We start from the raw sequence: 6000 nt of genomic DNA on the forward strand, positions 1-6000 counted from the left end.
TAGTATAGGAGGGGTACAGCAGAAGCTGTTAACCAGACAAACTACATTTGCATGCTGATGCATGATCTAGTGTTGGCCCCAGTGTTGGCATTTCAGGCTGCTCAGGGGACTGCCCCACCTTACATACAATCCTTAATCACTCCCTACTCCCCAGCTAGACCACTCCGGTCTGCCAGCTCTGGTCGCCTTATGGTTCCCTCACTGCGAGCACCTGGCGGTCGAGCTGCATGTTCTCGCCTGTTTTCCGTTCCGGTTCCTCAGTGGTGGAATGACTTGCCTACCACTGTCAGCAATATCCTTCCCCCTATTTCGACGCAGACTAAAAACACACCTTTTAAAACTGTGCCTTAGTCCTCCCTCCTGATCCCCCCCCCCTTCCGATATCCCTCTTGCCTAACCCCCCCCCCCCCAAAAAATATATATGTATATTTACTGTAACTGTGTTTACTGTAACTCTGTGTATCTACTGTAGCCCTGTGGTGATTACAGCAAAATTGAGAAATGTGTAGCGTGAAACAGATGCCCATTAACTGTGAAATACATGGTGGTTATGAGTCATTTTTTACCTTTGTGACCAAATCATTTTACATTCTGAAGGTCAGCCGCACATGAGGTGCTATTTATCTCATCTAACAGCTGACTAACACCTGGAAAAACTGGTCAATCTAGTTCAACACACAATGACTTTCTGAGAATGCAGGAAATCTGCAGTGGGGTTTGTTATTATAGATACATTTGATTGGTGACAAGCCTAGTTAAATTTGGCTTCCCTTGGCATCCATGAGAACACATGGATTTCTCACGATCTTAATTCCCCATATCCCATATCACATGATCCATTTCCATTAGACTTCATTCTGTCTCCAGGGGCACGTTCAATTTGACAGCGTTTTGCTACGGTTTCTGTGTTGAACGATATGTTTCCTCCCAACAGTGTGAAATGCTTTTGCAACAGGCTTTGAGGTGTGTTTGCTCCCGTTTGGTGGGTGTGTCGGGGGTGTAGCCTGAATCAATAATAATGTGGGCCTTTGCTTTAAAGCCCAAATGGCCTTCTCAGGTGACAAACTGTACCTACGTCAGTCAGTCTGCCCGTAGGTTGTCGGGGCTGGACACAGCCCAGGCCTAGAGTAAAGCCATGCAGGTTCTCAGGTAAGAGGTACTGCAGGTTCTCAGGTAAGAGGTACTGCAGGTTCTCAGGTAAGAGGTACTGAGCAGGTTCTCAGGTAAGAGGTACTGCAGGTTCTCAGGTAAGAGGTACTGAGCAGGTTCTCAGGTAAGAGGTACTGCAGGTTCTCAGGTAAGAGGTACTGCAGGTTCTCAGGTAAGAGGTACTGCAGGTTCTCAGGTAAGAGGTACTGCAGGTTCTCAGGTAAGAGGTACTGCAGGTTCTCAGGTAAGAGGTACTGCAGGTTCTCAGGTAAGAGGTACTGAGCAGGTTCTCAGGTAAGAGGTACTGCAGGTTCTCAGGTAAGAGGTACTGCAGGTTCTCAGGTAAGAGGTACTGCAGGTTCTCAGGTAAGAGGTACTGCAGGTTCTCACATAAGAGGTACTGAGCAGGTTCTCAGGTAAGAGTACTGAGCAGGTTCTCAGGTAAGAGGTACTGCAGGTTCTCAGGTAAGAGGTACTGCAGGTTCTCAGGTAAGAGGTACTGCAGGTTCTCAGGTAAGAGGTACTGCAGGTTCTCAGGTAAGAGGTACTGCAGGTTCTCAGGTAAGAGGTACTGAGCAGGTTCTCAGGTAAGAGGTACTGCAGGTTCTCAGGTAAGAGGTACTGCAGGTTCTCAGGTAAGAGGTACTGCAGGTTCTCAGGTAAGAGGTACTGCAGGTTCTCAGGTAAGAGGTACTGCAGGTTCTCAGGTAAGAGGTACTGCAGGTTCTCAGGTAAGAGGTACTGAGCAGGTTCTCAGGTAAGAGGTACTGCAGGTTCTCAGGTAAGAGGTACTGCAGGTTCTCAGGTAAGAGGTACTGCAGGTTCTCAGGTAAGAGGTACTGCAGGTTCTCACATAAGAGGTACTGAGCAGGTTCTCAGGTAAGAGTACTGAGCAGGTTCTCAGGTAAGAGGTACTGCAGGTTCTCAGGTAAGAGGTACTGCAGGTTCTCAGGTAAGAGTACTGAGCAGGTTCTCAGGTAAGAGGTACTGCAGGTTCTCAGGTAAGAGGTACTGACTGACTCTGGCCATCCTTCCCCTGCACGCAGCCTGTCCCGCAGGGCCACAGCCTGCGCTATGAGGTGGCGTGGAACAGCTCCAGTCCAGGGGGGAGCAGTCTTCCTCAGTGCCTCCAGGAGAGCACAGCTTCCTCCTGCAATATGGAGGAATTACATACGTAATCGTAAACCAGTTACAATTGTTGTATTGTTGTAATTTCGCCTCATAGTGCTGTAAGGTTAACCTGGTCAGGCTCATACTACAGTAAGGTTAACCTGGTCAGGCTCATAGGGCTGTAAGGTTAACCTGGTCAGGCTCATACTACAGTAAGGTTAACCTGGTCAGGCTCATAGTGCTGTAAGATTAACCTGCTCTGGCTCCATAGAATGTTCTACAGTGTAACATCCACATCCTGTAGTGATGTGCACAAGTTCCCGACATGTGTTCCCTTATTTGTCACGTCATAGACTCACATTTCCCCTCCTCGTTTCGGCCAATCAGCTTGTTATCTTTGGGCTTCACGATGACATCGACAGTCTCTCCTGGCCTGAGGGCCAGGTCTTTATTTCCCCACTTCTTACTGGCAAGCGTGGAAATGATGGTCACCTGATAGAGCACCTGGATCTCACCATCAAACTGGGAACAGAAAGTCCTTGTTAGCCAATCACCGCTGAGGAGGTCTGAATGAGCTGTCGTTACGCATGTGACTGAATGAGCTGTCGTTACGTGTGTGACTGAATGAGCTGGCGTTACATGTGTGACTGAATGACCTGTCGTTATGTGTGTGACTGAATGTTACGTGTGTGACTAAATGTTACATCTGTGACTGAATGAGCTGTAGTTACGTGTGTGACTTGATGTTACGTGTGACTGGATGTTACGTGTGGACTGCATCTGCAGAAGACTGGAGAGAAGATGACAGATACAGCAGAGACATGTCAAAGAGAGTAAATAAAAATAGTGATTTATAAAAACGAATGTGTCGTTCACGTCATTCACACTGACCTGCTGAGTGAGGAAGTGGGTGGGCCAGGCTGGGCATCCACATCATCGTATATCTCCTCATCGATCAGTTCTTCCTGTTTGCATTTAGATTCCCATGAAAAATATCATGCGCCCAGCATGTCTGTACCTGACTACTTGGCTAATGTTAATTTATGAAAGTGCACTAAATCATCTGAAGCCCCCATCAGTCTGGCTTCAGATCGGGCCACTCGACAGAGACCGCGCTCCTCTCCGTCAGTGAGTCGCTCCATGCCGCACGAGCAGCCTCCCTCTCCTCTGTCCTCATTCTTCTAGATCTCTCTGCTGCCTCGACACTGTGGATCACTCCATCCTCCTGTCAGCAACGGGCATCTGTGGCACAGCCCTGGACTGGATTGAGTCCTACCTCTCTGGTCGCTCCTTCCAGGTTGCCTGGGCTGGTTCGGTATCGACACCTCGGCCCCTCGCCACAGGAGTTCCCCAGGGCTCAGTCCTAGGCCGGCTTCTTTTTTTTCTTTACACTCGCTCCCTTGGCCCTGTGATCACTACACATGGGCTATCCTACCACTGCTACGCGGACGATACCCAACTCTTCGTCTCGTTCCCGCCGTCTGATACGCAGGTTTCAGCCCATATCTCTGCCTGCCTGAGGGACATCCAGAGCTGGATGGACAACCACCATCTAAAGCTCAACCCAGGCAAGACTGAAATGATATTCATCCCTGCTAAAACCTCTCCCCATCTGGATCTCTCCATTTCCCTTGGGGATACCATACTCACGCCGTCACCCAGTGCAAGGAACCTCGGCGTGGTGATGGACAGCAGACTGTCCCTCTCCGAGAACATTGTGGCGGTGACCCGGTCATGCAGGTTCTTCCTATACAACATACGGAGAATCTGCCCCTTTCTCACCCCCTACTCGACCCAGCTCCTGGTCCAAGCGATGGTTCTGTCCCACCTGGACTACTGCAATTCCCTCTTGGCTGGCCTCCCAGCGTCAGCCATCAGACCCCTCCAACTCATCCAGAATGCAGCAGCTCGTCTGGTCTTCAACCTTCCCAAATACTCACCCCCCTGCTTACTTCCCTCCACTGGCTGCCTGTCATGGCTCACATCAAATTCAAAACATTGGTGCTAGCCTTCCAAGCAGTTAAAGGGTCTTCCCCAGCTTATCTACAAAAAATCATCAGACCCTACACCCCTGCCAGACTTCTTCGTTCAGCCTCCACAGGCCGCTTGGCACCTCCCCCTCTCCGAACCTCCACATCACACTCATGACTACTGTCTGTTCTGGCTCCACGGTGGTGGAACGAACTCCCCGTTGAGGTCAGAACTGTAGAATCTCTCCCCACCTTCAAGCGCAAGCTGAAGACACACCTCTTCAAGCAGCACCTCTCCCCATCCCTCCCTACCTCCCTGTGAACCTTAATTGTTGTCTCTGTGACTTGCTTTGTGTATCGGTATTTTTAGTTGGCTAGGTAAGCAGTGTTTGGATAGTTAACTTTGGTCACTTTTGCTCTGTTTGTTTGTTTCTTTGTACTCAAAAAAAAAAAATTTTTTTTAAAAAAAAGGCCCTCATCCTTATCTTTGTCGTACAGGTAGCAGTTGAAATTGTACTTCCCTCTAGGGTCTTTCAGCGAACTTATCCCTGGTTATGGGTATGCACTTTGTTGTACGTCGCTCTGGATAAGAGCGTCAGCCAAATGCCAATAATGTAATGTAAAAATCATGAGGAAGGTAAGGTGTCTTTAAACTACAGTATGCAAACACATAGAGTGTGGGGGTATGAACTATAAACCATCAAAAAACTGTGCTTTAGGTGTTTCATACAGATGGGAGATGCACACAGGGTGAAATGGAGAGCAGTAACAGATGGGAGATGCACACAGGGTGAAATGGAGAGCAGTAACAGATGGGAGATGCACAAGGCTGAAATGGAGAGCAGTAACAGATGGGAGATGCAGACTCTGGCTGAAATGGAGAGCAGTAACAGATGGGAGATGCACAAGGCTGAAATGGAGAGCAGTAACAGATGGGAGATGCACAAGGCTGAAATGGAGAGCAGTAACAGATGGGAGATGCACACAGGGTGAAATGGAGAGCAGTAACAGATGGGAGATGCACAAGGCTGAAATGGAGAGCAGTAACAGATGGGAGATGCACAAGGCTGAAATGGAGAGCAGTAACAGATGGGAGATGCACAAGGCTCTAATGGAGAGCAGTAACAGATGGGAGATGCACACAGGCTGAAATGGAGAGCAGTAACAGATGGGAGATGCACAAGGCTGAAATGGAGAGCAGTAACAGATGGGAGATGCACACAGGGTGAAATGGAGAGCAGTAACAGATGGGAGATGCACAAGGCTGAAATGGAGAGCAGTAACAGATGGGAGATGCACAAGGCTGAAATGGAGAGCAGTAACAGATGGGAGATGCACAAGGCTGAAATGGAGAGCAGTAACAGATGGGAGATGCACACAGGCTGAAATGGAGAGCAGTAACAGATGGGAGATGCACAAGGCTGAAATGGAGAGCAGTAACAGATGGGAGATGCACAAGGCTGAAATGGAGAGCAGTAACAGATGGGAGATGCACAAGGCTGAAATGGAGAGCAGTAACAGATGGGAGATGCACAAGGCTGAAATGGAGAGCAGTAACAGATGGGAGATGCACAAGGCTGAAATGGAGAGCAGTAACAGATGGGAGATGCACACAGGCTGAAATGGAGAGCAGTAACAGATGGGAGATGCACACAGGCTGAAATGGAGAGCAGTAACAGATGGGAGATGCACACAGGCTGAAATGGAGAGCAGTAACAGATGGGAGATGCACAAGGCTGAAATGGAGAGCAGTAACAGGTTTGGGGCCTTA

This window comes from Conger conger, chromosome 12, assembly GCF_963514075.1.
Source record: "Conger conger chromosome 12, fConCon1.1, whole genome shotgun sequence".
NCBI lineage: Eukaryota > Metazoa > Chordata > Actinopteri > Anguilliformes > Congridae > Conger > Conger conger.